General features: G+C 43.2%; 45 non-coding genes across 45 annotated transcripts; 20 read left to right on the top strand and 25 right to left on the bottom strand.

Moving 5' to 3' along the window:
* Positions 1-497: 497 nt before the first annotated feature.
* AC3HAE_031642 (transfer RNA serine (anticodon GCU)) lies at positions 498-579 on the bottom strand. Its single transcript has one exon. It is a non-coding gene; the product is annotated as a tRNA-Ser (tRNA).
* A 159-nt stretch (positions 580-738) lies between these two features.
* AC3HAE_031641 (transfer RNA glutamine (anticodon CUG)) lies at positions 739-810 on the bottom strand. The gene has a single exon. It is a non-coding gene; the product is annotated as a tRNA-Gln (tRNA).
* A 170-nt stretch (positions 811-980) lies between these two features.
* On the top strand, positions 981-1052 carry AC3HAE_031474 (transfer RNA glycine (anticodon UCC)). Its single transcript has one exon. It is a non-coding gene; the product is annotated as a tRNA-Gly (tRNA).
* A 417-nt stretch (positions 1053-1469) lies between these two features.
* Positions 1470-1541, top strand: AC3HAE_031473 (transfer RNA glycine (anticodon UCC)). The gene has a single exon. It is a non-coding gene; the product is annotated as a tRNA-Gly (tRNA).
* Positions 1542-2201: 660 nt separating this feature from the next.
* Positions 2202-2283, bottom strand: AC3HAE_031640 (transfer RNA serine (anticodon GCU)). Its single transcript has one exon. It is a non-coding gene; the product is annotated as a tRNA-Ser (tRNA).
* Positions 2284-2442: 159 nt separating this feature from the next.
* Positions 2443-2514, bottom strand: AC3HAE_031639 (transfer RNA glutamine (anticodon CUG)). The gene has a single exon. It is a non-coding gene; the product is annotated as a tRNA-Gln (tRNA).
* Positions 2515-2684: 170 nt separating this feature from the next.
* On the top strand, positions 2685-2756 carry AC3HAE_031471 (transfer RNA glycine (anticodon UCC)). Its single transcript has one exon. It is a non-coding gene; the product is annotated as a tRNA-Gly (tRNA).
* Positions 2757-2965: 209 nt separating this feature from the next.
* AC3HAE_031637 (transfer RNA glutamine (anticodon CUG)) lies at positions 2966-3037 on the bottom strand. Its single transcript has one exon. It is a non-coding gene; the product is annotated as a tRNA-Gln (tRNA).
* Positions 3038-3173: 136 nt separating this feature from the next.
* Positions 3174-3245, top strand: AC3HAE_031470 (transfer RNA glycine (anticodon UCC)). Its single transcript has one exon. It is a non-coding gene; the product is annotated as a tRNA-Gly (tRNA).
* Positions 3246-3902: 657 nt separating this feature from the next.
* Positions 3903-3984, bottom strand: AC3HAE_031636 (transfer RNA serine (anticodon GCU)). The gene has a single exon. It is a non-coding gene; the product is annotated as a tRNA-Ser (tRNA).
* Positions 3985-4143: 159 nt separating this feature from the next.
* On the bottom strand, positions 4144-4215 carry AC3HAE_031635 (transfer RNA glutamine (anticodon CUG)). The gene has a single exon. It is a non-coding gene; the product is annotated as a tRNA-Gln (tRNA).
* A 451-nt stretch (positions 4216-4666) lies between these two features.
* On the bottom strand, positions 4667-4738 carry AC3HAE_031634 (transfer RNA glutamine (anticodon CUG)). Its single transcript has one exon. It is a non-coding gene; the product is annotated as a tRNA-Gln (tRNA).
* A 136-nt stretch (positions 4739-4874) lies between these two features.
* On the top strand, positions 4875-4946 carry AC3HAE_031469 (transfer RNA glycine (anticodon UCC)). The gene has a single exon. It is a non-coding gene; the product is annotated as a tRNA-Gly (tRNA).
* Positions 4947-5606: 660 nt separating this feature from the next.
* Positions 5607-5688, bottom strand: AC3HAE_031629 (transfer RNA serine (anticodon GCU)). Its single transcript has one exon. It is a non-coding gene; the product is annotated as a tRNA-Ser (tRNA).
* A 159-nt stretch (positions 5689-5847) lies between these two features.
* On the bottom strand, positions 5848-5919 carry AC3HAE_031617 (transfer RNA glutamine (anticodon CUG)). The gene has a single exon. It is a non-coding gene; the product is annotated as a tRNA-Gln (tRNA).
* Positions 5920-6089: 170 nt separating this feature from the next.
* On the top strand, positions 6090-6161 carry AC3HAE_031468 (transfer RNA glycine (anticodon UCC)). The gene has a single exon. It is a non-coding gene; the product is annotated as a tRNA-Gly (tRNA).
* Positions 6162-6578: 417 nt separating this feature from the next.
* Positions 6579-6650, top strand: AC3HAE_031466 (transfer RNA glycine (anticodon UCC)). The gene has a single exon. It is a non-coding gene; the product is annotated as a tRNA-Gly (tRNA).
* A 660-nt stretch (positions 6651-7310) lies between these two features.
* Positions 7311-7392, bottom strand: AC3HAE_031605 (transfer RNA serine (anticodon GCU)). Its single transcript has one exon. It is a non-coding gene; the product is annotated as a tRNA-Ser (tRNA).
* Positions 7393-7551: 159 nt separating this feature from the next.
* AC3HAE_031593 (transfer RNA glutamine (anticodon CUG)) lies at positions 7552-7623 on the bottom strand. The gene has a single exon. It is a non-coding gene; the product is annotated as a tRNA-Gln (tRNA).
* Positions 7624-7793: 170 nt separating this feature from the next.
* Positions 7794-7865, top strand: AC3HAE_031465 (transfer RNA glycine (anticodon UCC)). Its single transcript has one exon. It is a non-coding gene; the product is annotated as a tRNA-Gly (tRNA).
* Positions 7866-11194: 3329 nt separating this feature from the next.
* AC3HAE_031464 (transfer RNA glycine (anticodon UCC)) lies at positions 11195-11266 on the top strand. The gene has a single exon. It is a non-coding gene; the product is annotated as a tRNA-Gly (tRNA).
* A 382-nt stretch (positions 11267-11648) lies between these two features.
* AC3HAE_031463 (transfer RNA glycine (anticodon UCC)) lies at positions 11649-11720 on the top strand. The gene has a single exon. It is a non-coding gene; the product is annotated as a tRNA-Gly (tRNA).
* A 207-nt stretch (positions 11721-11927) lies between these two features.
* Positions 11928-12009, bottom strand: AC3HAE_031581 (transfer RNA serine (anticodon GCU)). Its single transcript has one exon. It is a non-coding gene; the product is annotated as a tRNA-Ser (tRNA).
* A 159-nt stretch (positions 12010-12168) lies between these two features.
* On the bottom strand, positions 12169-12240 carry AC3HAE_031569 (transfer RNA glutamine (anticodon CUG)). Its single transcript has one exon. It is a non-coding gene; the product is annotated as a tRNA-Gln (tRNA).
* A 170-nt stretch (positions 12241-12410) lies between these two features.
* On the top strand, positions 12411-12482 carry AC3HAE_031462 (transfer RNA glycine (anticodon UCC)). The gene has a single exon. It is a non-coding gene; the product is annotated as a tRNA-Gly (tRNA).
* Positions 12483-12691: 209 nt separating this feature from the next.
* On the bottom strand, positions 12692-12763 carry AC3HAE_031555 (transfer RNA glutamine (anticodon CUG)). Its single transcript has one exon. It is a non-coding gene; the product is annotated as a tRNA-Gln (tRNA).
* A 136-nt stretch (positions 12764-12899) lies between these two features.
* On the top strand, positions 12900-12971 carry AC3HAE_031461 (transfer RNA glycine (anticodon UCC)). The gene has a single exon. It is a non-coding gene; the product is annotated as a tRNA-Gly (tRNA).
* Positions 12972-13628: 657 nt separating this feature from the next.
* Positions 13629-13710, bottom strand: AC3HAE_031543 (transfer RNA serine (anticodon GCU)). The gene has a single exon. It is a non-coding gene; the product is annotated as a tRNA-Ser (tRNA).
* A 159-nt stretch (positions 13711-13869) lies between these two features.
* Positions 13870-13941, bottom strand: AC3HAE_031531 (transfer RNA glutamine (anticodon CUG)). Its single transcript has one exon. It is a non-coding gene; the product is annotated as a tRNA-Gln (tRNA).
* Positions 13942-17512: 3571 nt separating this feature from the next.
* Positions 17513-17584, top strand: AC3HAE_031459 (transfer RNA glycine (anticodon UCC)). Its single transcript has one exon. It is a non-coding gene; the product is annotated as a tRNA-Gly (tRNA).
* A 382-nt stretch (positions 17585-17966) lies between these two features.
* Positions 17967-18038, top strand: AC3HAE_031458 (transfer RNA glycine (anticodon UCC)). The gene has a single exon. It is a non-coding gene; the product is annotated as a tRNA-Gly (tRNA).
* Positions 18039-18245: 207 nt separating this feature from the next.
* AC3HAE_031519 (transfer RNA serine (anticodon GCU)) lies at positions 18246-18327 on the bottom strand. Its single transcript has one exon. It is a non-coding gene; the product is annotated as a tRNA-Ser (tRNA).
* Positions 18328-18486: 159 nt separating this feature from the next.
* AC3HAE_031506 (transfer RNA glutamine (anticodon CUG)) lies at positions 18487-18558 on the bottom strand. The gene has a single exon. It is a non-coding gene; the product is annotated as a tRNA-Gln (tRNA).
* A 170-nt stretch (positions 18559-18728) lies between these two features.
* On the top strand, positions 18729-18800 carry AC3HAE_031457 (transfer RNA glycine (anticodon UCC)). Its single transcript has one exon. It is a non-coding gene; the product is annotated as a tRNA-Gly (tRNA).
* A 209-nt stretch (positions 18801-19009) lies between these two features.
* AC3HAE_031494 (transfer RNA glutamine (anticodon CUG)) lies at positions 19010-19081 on the bottom strand. Its single transcript has one exon. It is a non-coding gene; the product is annotated as a tRNA-Gln (tRNA).
* Positions 19082-19217: 136 nt separating this feature from the next.
* On the top strand, positions 19218-19289 carry AC3HAE_031455 (transfer RNA glycine (anticodon UCC)). Its single transcript has one exon. It is a non-coding gene; the product is annotated as a tRNA-Gly (tRNA).
* A 657-nt stretch (positions 19290-19946) lies between these two features.
* AC3HAE_031483 (transfer RNA serine (anticodon GCU)) lies at positions 19947-20028 on the bottom strand. The gene has a single exon. It is a non-coding gene; the product is annotated as a tRNA-Ser (tRNA).
* Positions 20029-20187: 159 nt separating this feature from the next.
* On the bottom strand, positions 20188-20259 carry AC3HAE_031472 (transfer RNA glutamine (anticodon CUG)). The gene has a single exon. It is a non-coding gene; the product is annotated as a tRNA-Gln (tRNA).
* A 3571-nt stretch (positions 20260-23830) lies between these two features.
* AC3HAE_031454 (transfer RNA glycine (anticodon UCC)) lies at positions 23831-23902 on the top strand. The gene has a single exon. It is a non-coding gene; the product is annotated as a tRNA-Gly (tRNA).
* Positions 23903-24284: 382 nt separating this feature from the next.
* On the top strand, positions 24285-24356 carry AC3HAE_031453 (transfer RNA glycine (anticodon UCC)). Its single transcript has one exon. It is a non-coding gene; the product is annotated as a tRNA-Gly (tRNA).
* Positions 24357-24563: 207 nt separating this feature from the next.
* Positions 24564-24645, bottom strand: AC3HAE_031460 (transfer RNA serine (anticodon GCU)). Its single transcript has one exon. It is a non-coding gene; the product is annotated as a tRNA-Ser (tRNA).
* Positions 24646-24804: 159 nt separating this feature from the next.
* Positions 24805-24876, bottom strand: AC3HAE_031448 (transfer RNA glutamine (anticodon CUG)). Its single transcript has one exon. It is a non-coding gene; the product is annotated as a tRNA-Gln (tRNA).
* Positions 24877-25046: 170 nt separating this feature from the next.
* Positions 25047-25118, top strand: AC3HAE_031452 (transfer RNA glycine (anticodon UCC)). Its single transcript has one exon. It is a non-coding gene; the product is annotated as a tRNA-Gly (tRNA).
* A 209-nt stretch (positions 25119-25327) lies between these two features.
* Positions 25328-25399, bottom strand: AC3HAE_031435 (transfer RNA glutamine (anticodon CUG)). Its single transcript has one exon. It is a non-coding gene; the product is annotated as a tRNA-Gln (tRNA).
* Positions 25400-25535: 136 nt separating this feature from the next.
* Positions 25536-25607, top strand: AC3HAE_031451 (transfer RNA glycine (anticodon UCC)). The gene has a single exon. It is a non-coding gene; the product is annotated as a tRNA-Gly (tRNA).
* Positions 25608-25877: the final 270 nt, after the last annotated feature.

Here is a 25877-nt window from a genome sequence, read left to right as displayed (position 1 = left end):
TGAGAACTTTCAAGATCAGTGTCTGGATTTTTTTGCGGTAAAGGTTGTGCTCTAGACTACATCTAAGTGAAACGGAAAAATTGAACAGTTGTTCAGACCATAGAGAATGAACAACACCCTTCATGTCCAGAGTTGTCCTTGGTAGATCAACAGCAAACTAGGTTCCAACGAGATATGAGATTGGGACGGGTGATTAAGGGTACAGTTTGAGTCCTGGTAGCATTGGTGGTATAGTGGTGAGCATAGCTGCCTTCCAAGCAGTTGACCCGGTTCGATTCCTGGCCAATGCAACTTTATCATTTTACCGATGCCAAAGCGAGTTTGGACTTTCAAGATCAATATCTGGATTTATTTTGCGGCGTCAAGGACTGCCACATGACGAGGATTCATCACATGTTCTACATGGTGCATGTAGAACAATGGTGCAAAATGACCAAGATCCATCATATTTTCTACATGAAGTGGAACTTGATGCACTTGTGTAAGCATGGTTAAAACGATGAGGATGGGATTCGAACCCACGTGTGCAGAGCACAATGGATTAGCAGTCCATCACCTTAACCACTCGGCCACCCCATCAGCTTACATCACTGTAAATGCTTTGAATTTTTCCCGAAAGGTGGTCTAGACTACATATGGGCCAAGGAGAAATTTGAAAAAGTGTTTAAAGTTTAGGTATTGAAAATTGCATGAGGGGATACAGCGTAGAGCTGTCTTCTGAAGCTACACTGCTCTAACAGGTTCCACCGAGATTTGAACTCGGATCGCTGGATTCAGAGTCCAGAGTGCTAACCGTTACACCATGGAACCACGCAAGTTACGCCGTGGAAACATATCGTTAACAATAGTTTTAATAGAGCGTCCATAGCCGCCTTCCAGGCAGTTTCTGTTTAGTCTAAACATAAGTGAAACTGAAAGATGTAGCCGCTCCACCGAGATTTGAGTTGGTGCTCGATGATTCCGAGTAAATTTTTGATGTGGCGTTGGTGGTATAGTGGTGAGCATAGCTGCCTTCCAAGCAGTTGACCCGGGTTCGATTCCCGGCCAATGCATTGGTGTCAATGTTTCAACGTCCCAGGGATTGAGTTGACTTTGGAAATCAGATTGTGGATTAGTTTTTCTGTGAAGATTGTGCTCTAGACTACTTTTCACTGAATCAAAACAAAACGCTGTTCAGACCATTGAGAATGAACAATATCCTCGGTGAAATACCGATGAGAGAAAGAACACAGGTATGACGCCTGCAGTTACGCTCTCAAATAGGTTCCACTGAGATTTGAACTCGGATCGCTGGATTCAGAGTCCAGAGTGCTAACCATTACACCATGGAACCACGCCAACCGCAATAGTTTCTATAGATTGTCCTTTGCTCTTTAGACTAAATATAAGGGAAAATGAAAAAATTGAAGCGTTCCACAGATATTTGAGTTTGGGTGCGATGATTTCTGAGTATTTTCCATGTGGATGATGCATTGGTGGTATAGTGGTGAGCATAGCTGCCTTCCAAGCAGTTGACCCGGGTTCGATTCCCGGCCAATGCATTGCCTTCCATTTTCCAGTGCCACAGGGATTCAGGACTTTTGAAATCAGTGTCTGGATTTTTTTTCGGTAAAGATTGTGCTCTAGACTACATTTAGGTGAAACGGAAGTATTTAACAGTGGTTCAGACCACAGAGAATGAACAAGACCCTTGCTTCAGCGAGTGAGAACTTTCAAGATCAGTGTCTGGATTTTTTTGCGGTAAAGGTTGTGCTCTAGACTACATCTAAGTGAAACGGAAAAATTGAACAGTTGTTCAGACCATAGAGAATGAACAACACCCTTCATGTCCAGAGTTGTCCTTGGTAGATCAACAGCAAACTAGGTTCCAACGAGATATGAGATTGGGACGGGTGATTAAGGGTACAGTTTGAGTCCTGGTAGCATTGGTGGTATAGTGGTGAGCATAGCTGCATTCCAAGCAGTTGACCCGGGTTCGATTCCCGGCCAATGCATCTTTATCATTTTACCGATGCCAAAGCGAGTTTGGACTTTCAAGATCAATATCTGGATTTATTTTGCGGCGTCAAGGACTGCCACATGACGAGGATTCATCACATGTTCTACATGGTGCATGTAGAACAATGGTGCAAAATGACCAAGATCCATCATATTTTCTACATGAAGTGGAACTTGATGCACTTGTGTAAGCATGGTTAAAACGATGAGGATGGGATTCGAACCCACGCGTGCAGAGCACAATGGATTAGCAGTCCATCACCTTAACCACTCGGCCACCCCATCAGCTTTCATCACTGTAAATGCTTTGAATTTTTCCCGAAAGGTGGTCTAGACTACATATGGGCCAAGGAGAAATTTGAAAAAGTGTTTAAAGTTTAGGTATTGAAAAATGCATGAGGGGATACAGCGTAGAGCTGTCTTCTGAAGCTACACTGCTCTAACAGGTTCCACCGAGATTTGAACTCGGATCGCTGGATTCAGAGTCCAGAGTGCTAACCGTTACACCATGGAACCACGCAAGTTACGCCGTGGAAACATATCGTTAACAATAGTTTTAATAGAGCGTCCATAGCCGCCTTCCAGGCAGTTTCTGTTTAGTCTAAACATAAGTGAAACTGAAAGATGTAGCCGCTCCACCGAGATTTGAGTTGGTGCTCGATGATTCCGAGTAAATTTTTGATGTGGCATTGGTGGTATAGTGGTGAGCATAGCTGCCTTCCAAGCAGTTGACCCGGGTTCGATTCCCGGCCAATGCATTGGTGTCAATGTTTCAACGTCCCAGGGATTGAGTTGACTTTGGAAATCAGATTGTGGATTAGTTTTTCTGTGAAGATTGTGCTCTAGACTACTTTTCACTGAATCAAAACAAAACGCTGTTCAGACCATTGAGAATGAACAATATCCTCGGTGAAATACCGATGAGAGAAAGAACACAGGTATGACGCCTGCAGTTACACTCTCAAATAGGTTCCACCGAGATTTGAACTCGGATCGCTGGATTCAGAGTCCAGAGTGCTAACCATTACACCATGGAACCACACCAACCGCAATAGTTTCTATAGAGTGTCCTTTGCTCTTTAGACTAAATATAAGGGAAAATGAAAAAATTGAAGCGTTCCACAGATATTTGAGTTTGGGTGCGATGATTTCCGAGTAATTTCCATGGGTATGATGCATTGGTGGTATAGTGGTGAGCATAGCTGCCTTCCAAGCAGTTGACCCGGGTTCGATTCCCGGCCAATGCATTGCTTTCCATTTTCCAGTGCCACAGGGATTCAGGACTTTTGAAATCAGTGTCTGGATTTTCTTTTCGGTAAAGATTGTGCTCTAGACTACATTTAGGTGAAACTGAAGTATTTAACAGTGGTTCAGACCACAGAGAATGAACAAGACCCTTGCTTCAGCGAGTGAGAACTTTCAAGATCAGTGTCTGGATTTTTTTGCGGTAAAGGTTGTGCTCTAGACTACATCTAAGTGAAACGGAAAAATTGAACAGTTGTTCAGACCATAGAGAATGAACAACACCCTTCATGTCCAGAGTTGTCCTTGGTAGATCAACAGCAAACTAGGTTCCAACGAGATATGAGATTGGGACGGGTGATTAAGGGTACAGTTTGAGTCCTGGTAGCATTGGTGGTATAGTGGTGAGCATAGCTCACCACTATATTGACCCGGTTCGATTCCCGGCCAATGCAACTTTATCATTTTACCGATGCCAAAGCGAGTTTGGACTTTCAAGATCAATATCTGGATTTATTTTGCGGCGTCAAGGACTGCCACATGACGAGGATTCATCACATGTTCTACATGGTGCATGTAGAACAATGGTGCAAAATGACCAAGATCCATCATATTTTCTACATGAAGTGGAACTTGATGCACTTGTGTAAGCATGGTTAAAACGATGAGGATGGGATTCGAACCCACGCGTGCAGAGCACAATGGATTAGCAGTCCATCACCTTAACCACTCGGCCACCCCATCAGCTTACATCACTGTAAATGCTTTGAATTTTTCCCGAAAGGTGGTCTAGACTACATATGGGCCAAGGAGAAATTTGAAAAAGTGTTTAAAGTTTAGGTATTGAAAAATGCATGAGGGGATACAGCGTAGAGCTGTCTTCTGAAGCTACACTGCTCTAACAGGTTCCACCGAGATTTGAACTCGGATCGCTGGATTCAGAGTCCAGAGTGCTAACCGTTACACCATGGAACCACGCAAGTTACGCCGTGGAAACATATCGTTAACAATAGTTTTAATAGAGCGTCCATAGCCGCCTTCCAGGCAGTTTCTGTTTAGTCTAAACATAAGTGAAACTGAAAGATGTAGCCGCTCCACCGAGATTTGAGTTGGTGCTCGATGATTCCGAGTAAATTTTTTATGTGGCATTGGTGGTATAGTGGTGAGCATAGCTGCCTTCCAAGCAGTTGACCCGGGTTAGATTCTCGGCCAATGCATTGGTGTCAATGTTTCAACGTCCCAGGGATTGAGTTGACTTTGGAAATCAGATTGTGGATTAGTTTTTCTGTGAAGATTGTGCTCTAGACTACTTTTCACTGAATCAAAACAAAACGCTGTTCAGACCATTGAGAATGAACAATATCCTCGGTGAAATACCGATGAGAGAAAGAACACAGGTATGACGCCTGCAGTTACACTCTCAAACAGGTTCCACCGAGAATTGAACTCGGATCGCTGGATTCAGAGTCCAGAGTGCTAACCATTACACCATGGAACCACACCAACCGCAATAGTTTCTATAGAGTGTCCTTTGCTCTTTAGACTAAATATAAGGGAAAATGAAAAAATTGAAGCGTTCCACAGATATTTGAGTTTGGGTGCGATGATTTCCGAGTATTTTCCATGTGGATGATGCATTGGTGGTATAGTGGTGAGCATAGCTGCCTTCCAAGCAGTTGACCCGGGTTAGATTCCCGGCCAATGCATTGCCTTCCATTTTCCAGTGCCACAGGGATTCAGGACTTTTGAAATCAGTGTCTGGATTTTCTTTTCGGTAAAGATTGTGCTCTAGACTACATTTAGGTGAAACGGAAGTATTTAACAGTGGTTCAGACCACAGAGAATGAACAAGACCCTTGCTTCAGCGAGTGAGAACTTTCAAGATCAGTGTCTGGATTTTTTTGCGGTAAAGGTTGTGCTCTAGACTACATCTAAGTGAAACGGAAAAATTGAACAGTTGTTCAGACCATAGAGAATGAACAACACCCTTCATGTCCAGAGTTGTCCTTGGTAGATCAACAGCAAACTAGGTTCCAACGAGATATGAGATTGGGACGGGTGATTAAGGGTACAGTTTGAGTCCTGGTAGCATTGGTGGTATAGTGGTGAGCATAGCTGCCTTCCAAGCAGTTGACCCGGTTCGATTCCTGGCCAATGCAACTTTATCATTTTACCGATGCCAAAGCGAGTTTGGACTTTCAAGATCAATATCTGGATTTATTTTGCGGCGTCAAGGACTGCCACATGACGAGGATTCATCACATGTTCTACATGGTGCATGTAGAACAATGGTGCAAAATGACCAAGATCCATCATATTTTCTACATGAAGTGGAACTTGATGCACTTGTGTAAGCATGGTTAAAACGATGAGGATGGGATTCGAACCCACGTGTGCAGAGCACAATGGATTAGCAGTCCATCACCTTAACCACTCGGCCACCCCATCAGCTTACATCACTGTAAATGCTTTGAATTTTTCCCGAAAGGTGGTCTAGACTACATATGGGCCAAGGAGAAATTTGAAAAAGTGTTTAAAGTTTAGGTATTGAAAATTGCATGAGGGGATACAGCGTAGAGCTGTCTTCTGAAGCTACACTGCTCTAACAGGTTCCACCGAGATTTGAACTCGGATCGCTGGATTCAGAGTCCAGAGTGCTAACCGTTACACCATGGAACCACGCAAGTTACGCCGTGGAAACATATCGTTAACAATAGTTTTAATAGAGCGTCCATAGCCGCCTTCCAGGCAGTTTCTGTTTAGTCTAAACATAAGTGAAACTGAAAGATGTAGCCGCTCCACCGAGATTTGAGTTGGTGCTCGATGATTCCGAGTAAATTTTTGATGTGGCGTTGGTGGTATAGTGGTGAGCATAGCTGCCTTCCAAGCAGTTGACCCGGGTTCGATTCCCGGCCAATGCATTGGTGTCAATGTTTCAACGTCCCAGGGATTGAGTTGACTTTGGAAATCAGATTGTGGATTAGTTTTTCTGTGAAGATTGTGCTCTAGACTACTTTTCACTGAATCAAAACAAAACGCTGTTCAGACCATTGAGAATGAACAATATCCTCGGTGAAATACCGATGAGAGAAAGAACACAGGTATGCCGCCTGCAGTTACGCTCTCAAATAGGTTCCACTGAGATTTGAACTCGGATCGCTGGATTCAGAGTCCAGAGTGCTAACCATTACACCATGGAACCACGCCAACCGCAATAGTTTCTATAGATTGTCCTTTGCTCTTTAGACTAAATATAAGGGAAAATGAAAAAATTGAAGCGTTCCACAGATATTTGAGTTTGGGTGCGATGATTTCTGAGTATTTTCCATGTGGATGATGCATTGGTGGTATAGTGGTGAGCATAGCTGCCTTCCAAGCAGTTGACCCGGGTTCGATTCCCGGCCAATGCATTGCCTTCCATTTTCCAGTGCCACAGGGATTCAGGACTTTTGAAATCAGTGTCTGGATTTTTTTTCGGTAAAGATTGTGCTCTAGACTACATTTAGGTGAAACGGAAGTATTTAACAGTGGTTCAGACCACAGAGAATGAACAAGACCCTTGCTTCAGCGAGTGAGAACTTTCAAGATCAGTGTCTGGATTTTTTTGCGGTAAAGGTTGTGCTCTAGACTACATCTAAGTGAAACGGAAAAATTGAACAGTTGTTCAGACCATAGAGAATGAACAACACCCTTCATGTCCAGAGTTGTCCTTGGTAGATCAACAGCAAACTAGGTTCCAACGAGATATGAGATTGGGACGGGTGATTAAGGGTACAGTTTGAGTCCTGGTAGCATTGGTGGTATAGTGGTGAGCATAGCTGCATTCCAAGCAGTTGACCCGGGTTCGATTCCCGGCCAATGCATCTTTATCATTTTACCGATGCCAAAGCGAGTTTGGACTTTCAAGATCAATATCTGGATTTATTTTGCGGCGTCAAGGACTGCCACATGACGAGGATTCATCACATGTTCTACATGGTGCATGTAGAACAATGGTGCAAAATGACCAAGATCCATCATATTTTCTACATGAAGTGGAACTTGATGCACTTGTGTAAGCATGGTTAAAACGATGAGGATGGGATTCGAACCCACGCGTGCAGAGCACAATGGATTAGCAGTCCATCACCTTAACCACTCGGCCACCCCATCAGCTTTCATCACTGTAAATGCTTTGAATTTTTCCCGAAAGGTGGTCTAGACTACATATGGGCCAAGGAGAAATTTGAAAAAGTGTTTAAAGTTTAGGTATTGAAAAATGCATGAGGGGATACAGCGTAGAGCTGTCTTCTGAAGCTACACTGCTCTAACAGGTTCCACCGAGATTTGAACTCGGATCGCTGGATTCAGAGTCCAGAGTGCTAACCGTTACACCATGGAACCACGCAAGTTACGCCGTGGAAACATATCGTTAACAATAGTTTTAATAGAGCGTCCATAGCCGCCTTCCAGGCAGTTTCTGTTTAGTCTAAACATAAGTGAAACTGAAAGATGTAGCCGCTCCACCGAGATTTGAGTTGGTGCTCGATGATTCCGAGTAAATTTTTGATGTGGCATTGGTGGTATAGTGGTGAGCATAGCTGCCTTCCAAGCAGTTGACCCGGGTTCGATTCCCGGCCAATGCATTGGTGTCAATGTTTCAACGTCCCAGGGATTGAGTTGACTTTGGAAATCAGATTGTGGATTAGTTTTTCTGTGAAGATTGTGCTCTAGACTACTTTTCACTGAATCAAAACAAAACGCTGTTCAGACCATTGAGAATGAACAATATCCTCGGTGAAATACCGATGAGAGAAAGAACACAGGTATGACGCCTGCAGTTACACTCTCAAATAGGTTCCACCGAGATTTGAACTCGGATCGCTGGATTCAGAGTCCAGAGTGCTAACCATTACACCAAGTAATGCAAGTCTAGGTCTTGTACACAACCATAGACATAAGATGTCATCTTGTGAGATTCTCTCTATGCGCCCCTCTGCTACAATTGGTCCTGGTTCCTTCTACTCAGTAATGCTATATCGCCCACCAGGACCTTATTCTTCTTTTCTGGATGAGTTCTCTGATTTTCTCTCTGACCTCGTGACCCATATGGATAACATCATCATTTTTGGCGACTTTAATATACGTGTTAACCATAAAACTGATCCACTGACCAAAGCCTTTACTTCTTTAATAGATACTTTTGGTTTTGTTCAGCTGGTCCATGAACCAACGCACTCTAATGGTAACACACTGGACCTTGTACTCACACGTGGTATTAGCGTCTCCGACCTGTCAGTTCTGTCATATCCTTCAGCATTTTCGGATCACTGCCTCATTAAATTCAGAGTTGACCTGTTTCATCAGCGATCAAACCATACTGACACCTTTAGTAGCCGCCGAATTGATGATTCCACCATTGACAAGCTTGCTGCTCTGCTCCCCGTCTCTCTTGCCTCTCTGCCAGAACAATCTGCTTCTCTTGATGACCTCACAAATGATTTTAATTCAATCCTCAGTACCACGCTTGACTCTGTTGCGCCCCTCCGCATAAAAACGCGTCGCTCCAGAAAACCTTCTCCCTGGTTCAATGATACCACTCGTGCACAAAAACGCATTTGTAGAAAACTGGAACGCAAATGGCGCTCATCCAAACTTGAGGTCTTCCGATTAGCTTGGAGTGACAGTCTTCAGGACTACAAACGCATGCTCTCCGCTGCCAGAACATCTTATCTGTCATCTCTTATTAACAATAACAAAAATAATCCGAAATTTTTATTCAACACTGTTGCTAGCCTCACTCGCCAACCACCTCCAGAAAATAGCTCTTCATTTACTGCTGACGATTTCCTTCACTTCCTTAATGGCAAAATCTCCTGTATTAGAGATGAAATTGGCAGCCATCTACTCAGGAAGGGTCCAGAGCCCTCTTCTAGCCCAGTAAGAATCCTAGATGAGACTCTGACACTCTGGAATTTTGAGTCAATTTCTCTAGATGTGTTTTCTAGGATAGTGCTTTCATCTAAACCAACAACCTGTTTATATGACCCACTACCTACAAAATTAATTAAAGTACTTCTTCCTATCCTAGGCACCCCCATACTCAACATTATAAACAGGTCCCTGTCATCTGGCATTGTCCCTAACACTCTCAAAGCTGCCGTGATCAAACCACTACTCAAAAAACCTTCCCTAGACCCTGAAGTTTTGAATAATTTTAGACCAATCTCACACCTACCTTTCATCTCCAAAGTTCTTGAAAGGATAGTTTCAAGTCAGCTAATTGATCACCTTTCACGCAACAGCCTCTGTGACCCTTTTCAATCAGGTTTTAGATCACTTCACAGTACTGAGACCGCTCTCACTAAAGTAACCAATGACCTTCTCCTTGCATCAGACTCCAATTCTTCTTCCCTCCTCATTCTCCTGGATCTAAGCGCAGCATTCGATACTGTTGATCATACCATTTTATTAGACCGTTTATCCAACTACGTAGGCATCCGCGGTACTGCACTCTCCTGGTTAAAATCATATCTGAGCGACAGAAGGCATTGTGTCTCATATAACAACACTACATCCGAATCCTCCTCAGTGCAGTTTGGTGTTCCACAAGGTTCTGTCTTGGGTCCCTTGCTTTTTGGCATTTACTTACTCCCCCTTGGTGAAGTATTTCGTAGATTTGGCATTAACTACCACTGTTACGCAGATGACACGCAGATTTACATACCAATTACACCCGACGATCACTCCCATCTTGCAAATCTTGAATCCTGCTTAGCTGCTGTCACTGACTGGATGTCACAAAACTTCTTACGTTTGAATGCAAGCAAAACTGAAATATTAGTCGTAGGCCCAACCAACCAACTACCACTCCTCACCGACCTTAGGCTAAACATTGATGGCTGTATTATCACTCCACACCATACAGTTAAAAACCTCGGCGTGACCTTTGATTCCACCTTGTCTTTTGACAGACACATCAGGGAAATCACCCAGACAGCATTTTTTCATCTCCGTAACATTTCAAAGATCCGTCCTCTCCTAAGTACCTCAGACACAGAGATTTTGGTTCATGCTTTTGTTTCATCCAGATTAGACTACTGTAATATTCTCTTTTCCGGCCTACCACACCGTAGCACACACAAATTACAACTTGTCCAAAATACAGCTGCCAGAATACTCACCAAAACTAGGAAATTTGATCATATAACCCCAGTTCTAATCTCACTCCATTGGCTCCCAATCAAATCCAGATCAGATTTCAAATTACTCCTACTGGCCTACAAATCCCTACATGGACTTGCACCTCCATACCTGTCACACCTACTCATCCCATACACTCCCACACGTGCCCTCCGCTCACAGAATGGCAACTACCTAATGGTCCCCAAAGTTAACAAAAAATCAGCAGGCGGAAGAGCATTTTCCCACCGTGCCCCACTCCTCTGGAACCGGCTCCCGCAATCAGTTAGAGATGCAGATTCCATAACCATTTTCAAATCCAGACTAAAGACCCATCTATTTTCTCAAACATACGGTATACCCTGATAGCACGTTTTATTTCTGTTCTGTTGTTTGTCTTTGCTTCATTTTTGTTCTTTGTTTCGTGTCACTATCGTCACTGTTTCTGTTGTTGTTGTTGTTGTTGTTGTTGTTGTTGTTGTTGTTGTTGTTGTTGTTGTCGTTGTTGTTGATGCTGTTCTGTCATGTTGGCCTAATTGTCATCTCTAATTCTCTCTTCTGTGTGTGTTGTCCTGTAAAGTGTTCTGAGACCATGTTTTGGTGATTTTACACTTTAAATAAAGGTGAATTGAATTGAATTGAATACACCATGGAACCACACCAACCGCAATAGTTTCTATAGAGTGTCCTTTGCTCTTTAGACTAAATATAAGGGAAAATGAAAAAATTGAAGCTTTCCACAGATATTTGAGTTTGGGTGCGATGATTTCCGAGTAATTTCTATGGGTATGATGCATTGGTGGTATAGTGGTGAGCATAGCTGCCTTCCAAGCAGTTGACCCGGGTTCGATTCCCGGGCAATGCATGGCTTTCCATTTTCCAGTGCCACAGGGATTCAGGACTTTTGAAATCAGTGTCTGGATTTTCTTTTCGGTAAAGATTGTGCTCTAGACTACATTTAGGTGAAACGGAAGTATTTAACAGTGGTTCAGACCACAGAGAATGAACAAGACCCTTGCTTCAGGGAGTGAGAACTTTCAAGATCAGTGTCTGGATTTTTTTGCGGTAAAGGTTGTGCTCTAGACTACATCTAAGTGAAACGGAAAAATTGAACAGTTGTTCAGACCATAGAGAATGAACAACACCCTTCATGTCCAGAGTTGTCCTTGGTAGATCAACAGCAAACTAGGTTCCAACGAGATATGAGATTGGGACGGGTGATTAAGGGTACAGTTTGAGTCCTGGTAGCAGTGGTGGTATAGTGGTGAGCATAGCTGCCTTCCAAGCAGTTGACCCGGGTTCGATTCCCGGCCAATGCATCTTTATCATTTTACCGATGCCAAAGCGAGTTTGGACTTTCAAGATCAATATCTGGATTTATTTTGCGGCGTCAAGGACTGCCACATGACGAGGATTCATCACATGTTCTACATGGTGCATGTAGAACAATGGTGCAAAATGACCAAGATCCATCATATTTTCTACATGAAGTGGAACTTGATGCACTTGTGTAAGCATGGTTAAAACGATGAGGATGGGATTCGAACCCACGCGTGCAGAGCACAATGGATTAGCAGTCCATCACCTTAACCACTCGGCCACCCCATCAGCTTTCATCACTGTAAATGCTTTGAATTTTTCCCGAAAGGTGGTCTAGACTACATATGGGCCAAGGAGAAATTTGAAAAAGTGTTTAAAGTTTAGGTATTGAAAAATGCATGAGGGGATACAGCGTAGAGCTGTCTTCTGAAGCTACACTGCTCTAACAGGTTCCACCGAGATTTGAACTCGGATCGCTGGATTCAGAGTCCAGAGTGCTAACCGTTACACCATGGAACCACGCAAGTTACGCCGTGGAAACATATCGTTAACAATAGTTTTAATAGAGCGTCCATAGCCGCCTTCCAGGCAGTTTCTGTTTAGTCTAAACATAAGTGAAACTGAAAGATGTAGCCGCTCCACCGAGATTTGAGTTGGTGCTCGATGATTCCGAGTAAATTTTTGATGTGGCATTGGTGGTATAGTGGTGAGCATAGCTGCCTTCCAAGCAGTTGACCCGGGTTAGATTCCCGGCCAATGCATTGGTGTCAATGTTTCAACGTCCCAGGGATTGAGTTGACTTTGGAAATCAGATTGTGGATTAGTTTTTCTGTGAAGATTGTGCTCTAGACTACTTTTCACTGAATCAAAACAAAACGCTGTTCAGACCATTGAGAATGAACAATATCGTCGGTGAAATACCGATGAGAGAAAGAACACAGGTATGACGCCTGCAGTTACACTCTCAAATAGGTTCCACCGAGATTTGAACTCGGATCGCTGGATTCAGAGTCCAGAGTGCTAACCATTACACCATGGAACCACACCAACCGCAATAGTTTCTATAGAGTGTCCTTTGCTCTTTAGACTAAATATAAGGGAAAATGAAAAAATTGAAGCGTTCCACAGATATTTGAGTTTGGGTGCGATGATTTCCGAGTAATTTCCATGGGTATGATGCATTGGTGGTATAGTGGTGAGCATAGCTGCCTTCCAAGCAGTTGACCCGGGTTCGATTCCCGGCCAATGCATTGCTTTCCATTTTCCAGTGCCACAGGGATTCAGGACTTTTGAAATCAGTGTCTGGATTTTCTTTTCGGTAAAGATTGTGCTCTAGACTACATTTAGGTGAAACTGAAGTATTTAACAGTGGTTCAGACCACAGAGAATGAACAAGACCCTTGCTTCAGCGAGTGAGAACTTTCAAGATCAGTGTCTGGATTTTTTTGCGGTAAAGGTTGTGCTCTAGACTACATCTAAGTGAAACGGAAAAATTGAACAGTTGTTCAGACCATAGAGAATGAACAACACCCTTCATGTCCAGAGTTGTCCTTGGTAGATCAACAGCAAACTAGGTTCCAACGAGATATGAGATTGGGACGGGTGATTAAGGGTACAGTTTGAGTCCTGGTAGCATTGGTGGTATAGTGGTGAGCATAGCTCACCACTATATTGACCCGGTTCGATTCCCGGCCAATGCAACTTTATCATTTTACCGATGCCAAAGCGAGTTTGGACTTTCAAGATCAATATCTGGATTTATTTTGCGGCGTCAAGGACTGCCACATGACGAGGATTCATCACATGTTCTACATGGTGCATGTAGAACAATGGTGCAAAATGACCAAGATCCATCATATTTTCTACATGAAGTGGAACTTGATGCACTTGTGTAAGCATGGTTAAAACGATGAGGATGGGATTCGAACCCACGCGTGCAGAGCACAATGGATTAGCAGTCCATCACCTTAACCACTCGGCCACCCCATCAGCTTACATCACTGTAAATGCTTTGAATTTTTCCCGAAAGGTGGTCTAGACTACATATGGGCCAAGGAGAAATTTGAAAAAGTGTTTAAAGTTTAGGTATTGAAAAATGCATGAGGGGATACAGCGTAGAGCTGTCTTCTGAAGCTACACTGCTCTAACAGGTTCCACCGAGATTTGAACTCGGATCGCTGGATTCAGAGTCCAGAGTGCTAACCGTTACACCATGGAACCACGCAAGTTACGCCGTGGAAACATATCGTTAACAATAGTTTTAATAGAGCGTCCATAGCCGCCTTCCAGGCAGTTTCTGTTTAGTCTAAACATAAGTGAAACTGAAAGATGTAGCCGCTCCACCGAGATTTGAGTTGGTGCTCGATGATTCCGAGTAAATTTTTTATGTGGCATTGGTGGTATAGTGGTGAGCATAGCTGCCTTCCAAGCAGTTGACCCGGGTTAGATTCTCGGCCAATGCATTGGTGTCAATGTTTCAACGTCCCAGGGATTGAGTTGACTTTGGAAATCAGATTGTGGATTAGTTTTTCTGTGAAGATTGTGCTCTAGACTACTTTTCACTGAATCAAAACAAAACGCTGTTCAGACCATTGAGAATGAACAATATCCTCGGTGAAATACCGATGAGAGAAAGAACACAGGTATGACGCCTGCAGTTACACTCTCAAATAGGTTCCACCGAGATTTGAACTCGGATCGCTGGATTCAGAGTCCAGAGTGCTAACCATTACACCAAGTAATGCAAGTCTAGGTCTTGTACACAACCATAGACATAAGATGTCATCTTGTGAGATTCTCTCTATGCGCCCCTCTGCTACAATTGGTCCTGGTTCCTTCTACTCAGTAATGCTATATCGCCCACCAGGACCTTATTCTTCTTTTCTGGATGAGTTCTCTGATTTTCTCTCTGACCTCGTGACCCATATGGATAACATCATCATTTTTGGCGACTTTAATATACGTGTTAACCATAAAACTGATCCACTGACCAAAGCCTTTACTTCTTTAATAGATACTTTTGGTTTTGTTCAGCTGGTCCATGAACCAACGCACTCTAATGGTAACACACTGGACCTTGTACTCACACGTGGTATTAGCGTCTCCGACCTGTCAGTTCTGTCATATCCTTCAGCATTTTCGGATCACTGCCTCATTAAATTCAGAGTTGACCTGTTTCATCAGCGATCAAACCATACTGACACCTTTAGTAGCCGCCGAATTGATGATTCCACCATTGACAAGCTTGCTGCTCTGCTCCCCGTCTCTCTTGCCTCTCTGCCAGAACAATCTGCTTCTCTTGATGACCTCACAAATGATTTTAATTCAATCCTCAGTACCACGCTTGACTCTGTTGCGCCCCTCCGCATAAAAACGCGTCGCTCCAGAAAACCTTCTCCCTGGTTCAATGATACCACTCGTGCACAAAAACGCATTTGTAGAAAACTGGAACGCAAATGGCGCTCATCCAAACTTGAGGTCTTCCGATTAGCTTGGAGTGACAGTCTTCAGGACTACAAACGCATGCTCTCCGCTGCCAGAACATCTTATCTGTCATCTCTTATTAACAATAACAAAAATAATCCGAAATTTTTATTCAACACTGTTGCTAGCCTCACTCGCCAACCACCTCCAGAAAATAGCTCTTCATTTACTGCTGACGATTTCCTTCACTTCCTTAATGGCAAAATCTCCTGTATTAGAGATGAAATTGGCAGCCATCTACTCAGGAAGGGTCCAGAGCCCTCTTCTAGCCCAGTAAGAATCCTAGATGAGACTCTGACACTCTGGAATTTTGAGTCAATTTCTCTAGATGTGTTTTCTAGGATAGTGCTTTCATCTAAACCAACAACCTGTTTATATGACCCACTACCTACAAAATTAATTAAAGTACTTCTTCCTATCCTAGGCACCCCCATACTCAACATTATAAACAGGTCCCTGTCATCTGGCATTGTCCCTAACACTCTCAAAGCTGCCGTGATCAAACCACTACTCAAAAAACCTTCCCTAGACCCTGAAGTTTTGAATAATTTTAGACCAATCTCACACCTACCTTTCATCTCCAAAGTTCTTGAAAGGATAGTTTCAAGTCAGCTAATTGATCACCTTTCACGCAACAGCCTCTGTGACCCTTTTCAATCAGGTTTTAGATCACTTCACAGTACTGAGACCGCTCTCACTAAAGTAACCAATGACCTTCTCCTTGCATCAGACTCCAATTCTTCTTCCCTCCTCATTCTCCTGGATCTAAGCGCAGCATTCGATACTGTTGATCATACCATTTTATTAGACCGTTTATCCAACTACGTAGGCATCCGCGGTACTGCACTCTCCTGGTTAAAATCATATCTGAGCGACAGAAGGCATTGTGTCTCATATAACAACACTACATCCGAATCCTCCTCAGTGCAGTTTGGTGTTCCACAAGGTTCTGTCTTGGGTCCCTTGCTTTTTGGCATTTACTTACTCCCCCTTGGTGAAGTATTTCGTAGATTTGGCATTAACTACCACTGTTACGCAGATGACACGCAGATTTACATACCAATTACACCCGACGATCACTCCCATCTTGCAAATCTTGAATCCTGCTTAGCTGCTGTCACTGACTGGATGTCACAAAACTTCTTACGTTTGAATGCAAGCAAAACTGAAATATTAGTCGTAGGCCCAACCAACCAACTACCACTCCTCACCGACCTTAGGCTAAACATTGATGGCTGTATTATCACTCCACACCATACAGTTAAAAACCTCGGCGTGACCTTTGATTCCACCTTGTCTTTTGACAGACACATCAGGGAAATCACCCAGACAGCATTTTTTCATCTCCGTAACATTTCAAAGATCCGTCCTCTCCTAAGTACCTCAGACACAGAGATTTTGGTTCATGCTTTTGTTTCATCCAGATTAGACTACTGTAATATTCTCTTTTCCGGCCTACCACACCGTAGCACACACAAATTACAACTTGTCCAAAATACAGCTGCCAGAATACTCACCAAAACTAGGAAATTTGATCATATAACCCCAGTTCTAATCTCACTCCATTGGCTCCCAATCAAATCCAGATCAGATTTCAAATTACTCCTACTGGCCTACAAATCCCTACATGGACTTGCACCTCCATACCTGTCACACCTACTCATCCCATACACTCCCACACGTGCCCTCCGCTCACAGAATGGCAACTACCTAATGGTCCCCAAAGTTAACAAAAAATCAGCAGGCGGAAGAGCATTTTCCCACCGTGCCCCACTCCTCTGGAACCGGCTCCCGCAATCAGTTAGAGATGCAGATTCCATAACCATTTTCAAATCCAGACTAAAGACCCATCTATTTTCTCAAACATACGGTATACCCTGATAGCACGTTTTATTTCTGTTCTGTTGTTTGTCTTTGCTTCATTTTTGTTCTTTGTTTCGTGTCACTATCGTCACTGTTTCTGTTGTTGTTGTTGTTGTTGTTGTTGTTGTTGTTGTTGTTGTTGTTGTTGTTGTCGTTGTTGTTGATGCTGTTCTGTCATGTTGGCCTAATTGTCATCTCTAATTCTCTCTTCTGTGTGTGTTGTCCTGTAAAGTGTTCTGAGACCATGTTTTGGTGATTTTACACTTTAAATAAAGGTGAATTGAATTGAATTGAATACACCATGGAACCACACCAACCGCAATAGTTTCTATAGAGTGTCCTTTGCTCTTTAGACTAAATATAAGGGAAAATGAAAAAATTGAAGCTTTCCACAGATATTTGAGTTTGGGTGCGATGATTTCCGAGTAATTTCTATGGGTATGATGCATTGGTGGTATAGTGGTGAGCATAGCTGCCTTCCAAGCAGTTGACCCGGGTTCGATTCCCGGGCAATGCATGGCTTTCCATTTTCCAGTGCCACAGGGATTCAGGACTTTTGAAATCAGTGTCTGGATTTTCTTTTCGGTAAAGATTGTGCTCTAGACTACATTTAGGTGAAACGGAAGTATTTAACAGTGGTTCAGACCACAGAGAATGAACAAGACCCTTGCTTCAGGGAGTGAGAACTTTCAAGATCAGTGTCTGGATTTTTTTGCGGTAAAGGTTGTGCTCTAGACTACATCTAAGTGAAACGGAAAAATTGAACAGTTGTTCAGACCATAGAGAATGAACAACACCCTTCATGTCCAGAGTTGTCCTTGGTAGATCAACAGCAAACTAGGTTCCAACGAGATATGAGATTGGGACGGGTGATTAAGGGTACAGTTTGAGTCCTGGTAGCAGTGGTGGTATAGTGGTGAGCATAGCTGCCTTCCAAGCAGTTGACCCGGGTTCGATTCCCGGCCAATGCATCTTTATCATTTTACCGATGCCAAAGCGAGTTTGGACTTTCAAGATCAATATCTGGATTTATTTTGCGGCGTCAAGGACTGCCACATGACGAGGATTCATCACATGTTCTACATGGTGCATGTAGAACAATGGTGCAAAATGACCAAGATCCATCATATTTTCTACATGAAGTGGAACTTGATGCACTTGTGTAAGCATGGTTAAAACGATGAGGATGGGATTCGAACCCACGCGTGCAGAGCACAATGGATTAGCAGTCCATCACCTTAACCACTCGGCCACCCCATCAGCTTTCATCACTGTAAATGCTTTGAATTTTTCCCGAAAGGTGGTCTAGACTACATATGGGCCAAGGAGAAATTTGAAAAAGTGTTTAAAGTTTAGGTATTGAAAAATGCATGAGGGGATACAGCGTAGAGCTGTCTTCTGAAGCTACACTGCTCTAACAGGTTCCACCGAGATTTGAACTCGGATCGCTGGATTCAGAGTCCAGAGTGCTAACCGTTACACCATGGAACCACGCAAGTTACGCCGTGGAAACATATCGTTAACAATAGTTTTAATAGAGCGTCCATAGCCGCCTTCCAGGCAGTTTCTGTTTAGTCTAAACATAAGTGAAACTGAAAGATGTAGCCGCTCCACCGAGATTTGAGTTGGTGCTCGATGATTCCGAGTAAATTTTTGATGTGGCATTGGTGGTATAGTGGTGAGCATAGCTGCCTTCCAAGCAGTTGACCCGGGTTAGATTCCCGGCCAATGCATTGGTGTCAATGTTTCAACGTCCCAGGGATTGAGTTGACTTTGGAAATCAGATTGTGGATTAGTTTTTCTGTGAAGATTGTGCTCTAGACTACTTTTCACTGAATCAAAACAAAACGCTGTTCAGACCATTGAGAATGAACAATATCGTCGGTGAAATACCGATGAGAGAAAGAACACAGGTATGACGCCTGCAGTTACACTCTCAAATAGGTTCCACCGAGATTTGAACTCGGATCGCTGGATTCAGAGTCCAGAGTGCTAACCATTACACCATGGAACCACACCAACCGCAATAGTTTCTATAGAGTGTCCTTTGCTCTTTAGACTAAATATAAGGGAAAATGAAAAAATTGAAGCGTTCCACAGATATTTGAGTTTGGGTGCGATGATTTCCGAGTAATTTCCATGGGTATGATGCATTGGTGGTATAGTGGTGAGCATAGCTGCCTTCCAAGCAGTTGACCCGGGTTCGATTCCCGGCCAATGCATTGCTTTCCATTTTCCAGTGCCACAGGGATTCAGGACTTTTGAAATCAGTGTCTGGATTTTCTTTTCGGTAAAGATTGTGCTCTAGACTACATTTAGGTGAAACTGAAGTATTTAACAGTGGTTCAGACCACAGAGAATGAACAAGACCCTTGCTTCAGCGAGTGAGAACTTTCAAGATCAGTGTCTGGATTTTTTTGCGGTAAAGGTTGTGCTCTAGACTACATCTAAGTGAAACGGAAAAATTGAACAGTTGTTCAGACCATAGAGAATGAACAACACCCTTCATGTCCAGAGTTGTCCTTGGTAGATCAACAGCAAACTAGGTTCCAACGAGATATGAGATTGGGACGGGTGATTAAGGGTACAGTTTGAGTCCTGGTAGCATTGGTGGTATAGTGGTGAGCATAGCTCACCACTATATTGACCCGGTTCGATTCCCGGCCAATGCAACTTTATCATTTTACCGATGCCAAAGCGAGTTTGGACTTTCAAGATCAATATCTGGATTTATTTTGCGGCGTCAAGGACTGCCACATGACGAGGATTCATCACATGTTCTACATGGTGCATGTAGAACAATGGTGCAAAATGACCAAGATCCATCATATTTTCTACATGAAGTGGAACTTGATGCACTTGTGTAAGCATGGTTAAAACGATGAGGATGGGATTCGAACCCACGCGTGCAGAGCACAATGGATTAGCAGTCCATCACCTTAACCACTCGGCCACCCCATCAGCTTACATCACTGTAAATGCTTTGAATTTTTCCCGAAAGGTGGTCTAGACTACATATGGGCCAAGGAGAAATTTGAAAAAGTGTTTAAAGTTTAGGTATTGAAAAATGCATGAGGGGATACAGCGTAGAGCTGTCTTCTGAAGCTACACTGCTCTAACAGGTTCCACCGAGATTTGAACTCGGATCGCTGGATTCAGAGTCCAGAGTGCTAACCGTTACACCATGGAACCACGCAAGTTACGCCGTGGAAACATATCGTTAACAATAGTTTTAATAGAGCGTCCATAGCCGCCTTCCAGGCAGTTTCTGTTTAGTCTAAACATAAGTGAAACTGAAAGATGTAGCCGCTCCACCGAGATTTGAGTTGGTGCTCGATGATTCCGAGTAAATTTTTTATGTGGCATTGGTGGTATAGTGGTGAGCATAGCTGCCTTCCAAGCAGTTGACCCGGGTTAGATTCTCGGCCAATGCATTGGTGTCAATGTTTCAACGTCCCAGGGATTGAGTTGACTTTGGAAATCAGATTGTGGATTAGTTTTTCTGTGAAGATTGTGCTCTAGACTACTTTTCACTGAATCAAAACAAAACGCTGTTCAGACCATTGAGAATGAACAATATCCTCGGTGAAATACCGATGAGAGAAAGAACACAGGTATGACGCCTGCAGTTACACTCTCAAATAGGTTCCACCGAGATTTGAACTCGGATCGCTGGATTCAGAGTCCAGAGTGCTAACCATTACACCAAGTAATGCAAGTCTAGGTCTTGTACACAACCATAGACATAAGATGTCATCTTGTGAGATTCTCTCTATGCGCCCCTCTGCTACAATTGGTCCTGGTTCCTTCTACTCAGTAATGCTATATCGCCCACCAGGACCTTATTCTTCTTTTCTGGATGAGTTCTCTGATTTTCTCTCTGACCTCGTGACCCATATGGATAACATCATCATTTTTGGCGACTTTAATATACGTGTTAACCATAAAACTGATCCACTGACCAAAGCCTTTACTTCTTTAATAGATACTTTTGGTTTTGTTCAGCTGGTCCATGAACCAACGCACTCTAATGGTAACACACTGGACCTTGTACTCACACGTGGTATTAGCGTCTCCGACCTGTCAGTTCTGTCATATCCTTCAGCATTTTCGGATCACTGCCTCATTAAATTCAGAGTTGACCTGTTTCATCAGCGATCAAACCATACTGACACCTTTAGTAGCCGCCGAATTGATGATTCCACCATTGACAAGCTTGCTGCTCTGCTCCCCGTCTCTCTTGCCTCTCTGCCAGAACAATCTGCTTCTCTTGATGACCTCACAAATGATTTTAATTCAATCCTCAGTACCACGCTTGACTCTGTTGCGCCCCTCCGCATAAAAACGCGTCGCTCCAGAAAACCTTCTCCCTGGTTCAATGATACCACTCGTGCACAAAAACGCATTTGTAGAAAACTGGAACGCAAATGGCGCTCATCCAAACTTGAGGTCTTCCGATTAGCTTGGAGTGACAGTCTTCAGGACTACAAACGCATGCTCTCCGCTGCCAGAACATCTTATCTGTCATCTCTTATTAACAATAACAAAAATAATCCGAAATTTTTATTCAACACTGTTGCTAGCCTCACTCGCCAACCACCTCCAGAAAATAGCTCTTCATTTACTGCTGACGATTTCCTTCACTTCCTTAATGGCAAAATCTCCTGTATTAGAGATGAAATTGGCAGCCATCTACTCAGGAAGGGTCCAGAGCCCTCTTCTAGCCCAGTAAGAATCCTAGATGAGACTCTGACACTCTGGAATTTTGAGTCAATTTCTCTAGATGTGTTTTCTAGGATAGTGCTTTCATCTAAACCAACAACCTGTTTATATGACCCACTACCTACAAAATTAATTAAAGTACTTCTTCCTATCCTAGGCACCCCCATACTCAACATTATAAACAGGTCCCTGTCATCTGGCATTGTCCCTAACACTCTCAAAGCTGCCGTGATCAAACCACTACTCAAAAAACCTTCCCTAGACCCTGAAGTTTTGAATAATTTTAGACCAATCTCACACCTACCTTTCATCTCCAAAGTTCTTGAAAGGATAGTTTCAAGTCAGCTAATTGATCACCTTTCACGCAACAGCCTCTGTGACCCTTTTCAATCAGGTTTTAGATCACTTCACAGTACTGAGACCGCTCTCACTAAAGTAACCAATGACCTTCTCCTTGCATCAGACTCCAATTCTTCTTCCCTCCTCATTCTCCTGGATCTAAGCGCAGCATTCGATACTGTTGATCATACCATTTTATTAGACCGTTTATCCAACTACGTAGGCATCCGCGGTACTGCACTCTCCTGGTTAAAATCATATCTGAGCGACAGAAGGCATTGTGTCTCATATAACAACACTACATCCGAATCCTCCTCAGTGCAGTTTGGTGTTCCACAAGGTTCTGTCTTGGGTCCCTTGCTTTTTGGCATTTACTTACTCCCCCTTGGTGAAGTATTTCGTAGATTTGGCATTAACTACCACTGTTACGCAGATGACACGCAGATTTACATACCAATTACACCCGACGATCACTCCCATCTTGCAAATCTTGAATCCTGCTTAGCTGCTGTCACTGACTGGATGTCACAAAACTTCTTACGTTTGAATGCAAGCAAAACTGAAATATTAGTCGTAGGCCCAACCAACCAACTACCACTCCTCACCGACCTTAGGCTAAACATTGATGGCTGTATTATCACTCCACACCATACAGTTAAAAACCTCGGCGTGACCTTTGATTCCACCTTGTCTTTTGACAGACACATCAGGGAAATCACCCAGACAGCATTTTTTCATCTCCGTAACATTTCAAAGATCCGTCCTCTCCTAAGTACCTCAGACACAGAGATTTTGGTTCATGCTTTTGTTTCATCCAGATTAGACTACTGTAATATTCTCTTTTCCGGCCTACCACACCGTAGCACACACAAATTACAACTTGTCCAAAATACAGCTGCCAGAATACTCACCAAAACTAGGAAATTTGATCATATAACCCCAGTTCTAATCTCACTCCATTGGCTCCCAATCAAATCCAGATCAGATTTCAAATTACTCCTACTGGCCTACAAATCCCTACATGGACTTGCACCTCCATACCTGTCACACCTACTCATCCCATACACTCCCACACGTGCCCTCCGCTCACAGAATGGCAACTACCTAATGGTCCCCAAAGTTAACAAAAAATCAGCAGGCGGAAGAGCATTTTCCCACCGTGCCCCACTCCTCTGGAACCGGCTCCCGCAATCAGTTAGAGATGCAGATTCCATAACCATTTTCAAATCCAGACTAAAGACCCATCTATTTTCTCAAACATACGGTATACCCTGATAGCACGTTTTATTTCTGTTCTGTTGTTTGTCTTTGCTTCATTTTTGTTCTTTGTTTCGTGTCACTATCGTCACTGTTTCTGTTGTTGTTGTTGTTGTTGTTGTTGTTGTTGTTGTTGTTGTTGTTGTTGTTGTCGTTGTTGTTGATGCTGTTCTGTCATGTTGGCCTAATTGTCATCTCTAATTCTCTCTTCTGTGTGTGTTGTCCTGTAAAGTGTTCTGAGACCATGTTTTGGTGATTTTACACTTTAAATAAAGGTGAATTGAATTGAATTGAATACACCATGGAACCACACCAACCGCAATAGTTTCTATAGAGTGTCCTTTGCTCTTTAGACTAAATATAAGGGAAAATGAAAAAATTGAAGCTTTCCACAGATATTTGAGTTTGGGTGCGATGATTTCCGAGTAATTTCTATGGGTATGATGCATTGGTGGTATAGTGGTGAGCATAGCTGCCTTCCAAGCAGTTGACCCGGGTTCGATTCCCGGGCAATGCATGGCTTTCCATTTTCCAGTGCCACAGGGATTCAGGACTTTTGAAATCAGTGTCTGGATTTTCTTTTCGGTAAAGATTGTGCTCTAGACTACATTTAGGTGAAACGGAAGTATTTAACAGTGGTTCAGACCACAGAGAATGAACAAGACCCTTGCTTCAGGGAGTGAGAACTTTCAAGATCAGTGTCTGGATTTTTTTGCGGTAAAGGTTGTGCTCTAGACTACATCTAAGTGAAACGGAAAAATTGAACAGTTGTTCAGACCATAGAGAATGAACAACACCCTTCATGTCCAGAGTTGTCCTTGGTAGATCAACAGCAAACTAGGTTCCAACGAGATATGAGATTGGGACGGGTGATTAAGGGTACAGTTTGAGTCCTGGTAGCAGTGGTGGTATAGTGGTGAGCATAGCTGCCTTCCAAGCAGTTGACCCGGGTTCGATTCCCGGCCAATGCATCTTTATCATTTTACCGATGCCAAAGCGAGTTTGGACTTTCAAGATCAATATCTGGATTTATTTTGCGGCGTCAAGGACTGCCACATGACGAGGATTCATCACATGTTCTACATGGTGCATGTAGAACAATGGTGCAAAATGACCAAGATCCATCATATTTTCTACATGAAGTGGAACTTGATGCACTTGTGTAAGCATGGTTAAAACGATGAGGATGGGATTCGAACCCACGCGTGCAGAGCACAATGGATTAGCAGTCCATCACCTTAACCACTCGGCCACCCCATCAGCTTTCATCACTGTAAATGCTTTGAATTTTTCCCGAAAGGTGGTCTAGACTACATATGGGCCAAGGAGAAATTTGAAAAAGTGTTTAAAGTTTAGGTATTGAAAAATGCATGAGGGGATACAGCGTAGAGCTGTCTTCTGAAGCTACACTGCTCTAACAGGTTCCACCGAGATTTGAACTCGGATCGCTGGATTCAGAGTCCAGAGTGCTAACCGTTACACCATGGAACCACGCAAGTTACGCCGTGGAAACATATCGTTAACAATAGTTTTAATAGAGCGTCCATAGCCGCCTTCCAGGCAGTTTCTGTTTAGTCTAAACATAAGTGAAACTGAAAGATGTAGCCGCTCCACCGAGATTTGAGTTGGTGCTCGATGATTCCGAGTAAATTTTTGATGTGGCATTGGTGGTATAGTGGTGAGCATAGCTGCCTTCCAAGCAGTTGACCCGGGTTAGATTCCCGGCCAATGCATTGGTGTCAATGTTTCAACGTCCCAGGGATTGAGTTGACTTTGGAAATCAGATTGTGGATTAGTTTTTCTGTGAAGATTGTGCTCTAGACTACTTTTCACTGAATCAAAACAAAACGCTGTTCAGACCATTGAGAATGAACAATATCGTCGGTGAAATACCGATGAGAGAAAGAACACAGGTATGACGCCTGCAGTTACACTCTCAAATAGGTTCCACCGAGATTTGAACTCGGATCGCTGGATTCAGAGTCCAGAGTGCTAACCATTACACCATGGAACCACACCAACCGCAATAGTTTCTATAGAGTGTCCTTTGCTCTTTAGACTAAATATAAGGGAAAATGAAAAAATTGAAGCGTTCCACAGATATTTGAGTTTGGGTGCGATGATTTCCGAGTAATTTCCATGGGTATGATGCATTGGTGGTATAGTGGTGAGCATAGCTGCCTTCCAAGCAGTTGACCCGGGTTCGATTCCCGGCCAATGCATTGCTTTCCATTTTCCAGTGCCACAGGGATTCAGGACTTTTGAAATCAGTGTCTGGATTTTCTTTTCGGTAAAGATTGTGCTCTAGACTACATTTAGGTGAAACTGAAGTATTTAACAGTGGTTCAGACCACAGAGAATGAACAAGACCCTTGCTTCAGCGAGTGAGAACTTTCAAGATCAGTGTCTGGATTTTTTTGCGGTAAAGGTTGTGCTCTAGACTACATCTAAGTGAAACGGAAAAATTGAACAGTTGTTCAGACCATAGAGAA

The sequence above is a fragment of the Micromesistius poutassou genome (assembly GCF_964030765.1).
Source record: "Micromesistius poutassou genome assembly, chromosome: 16".
Taxonomy (NCBI): Eukaryota; Metazoa; Chordata; class Actinopteri; order Gadiformes; family Gadidae; genus Micromesistius; species Micromesistius poutassou.
Note: the sequence above shows the minus strand (reverse complement) of the source record. Positions and strands in the feature narration are given on the sequence as shown.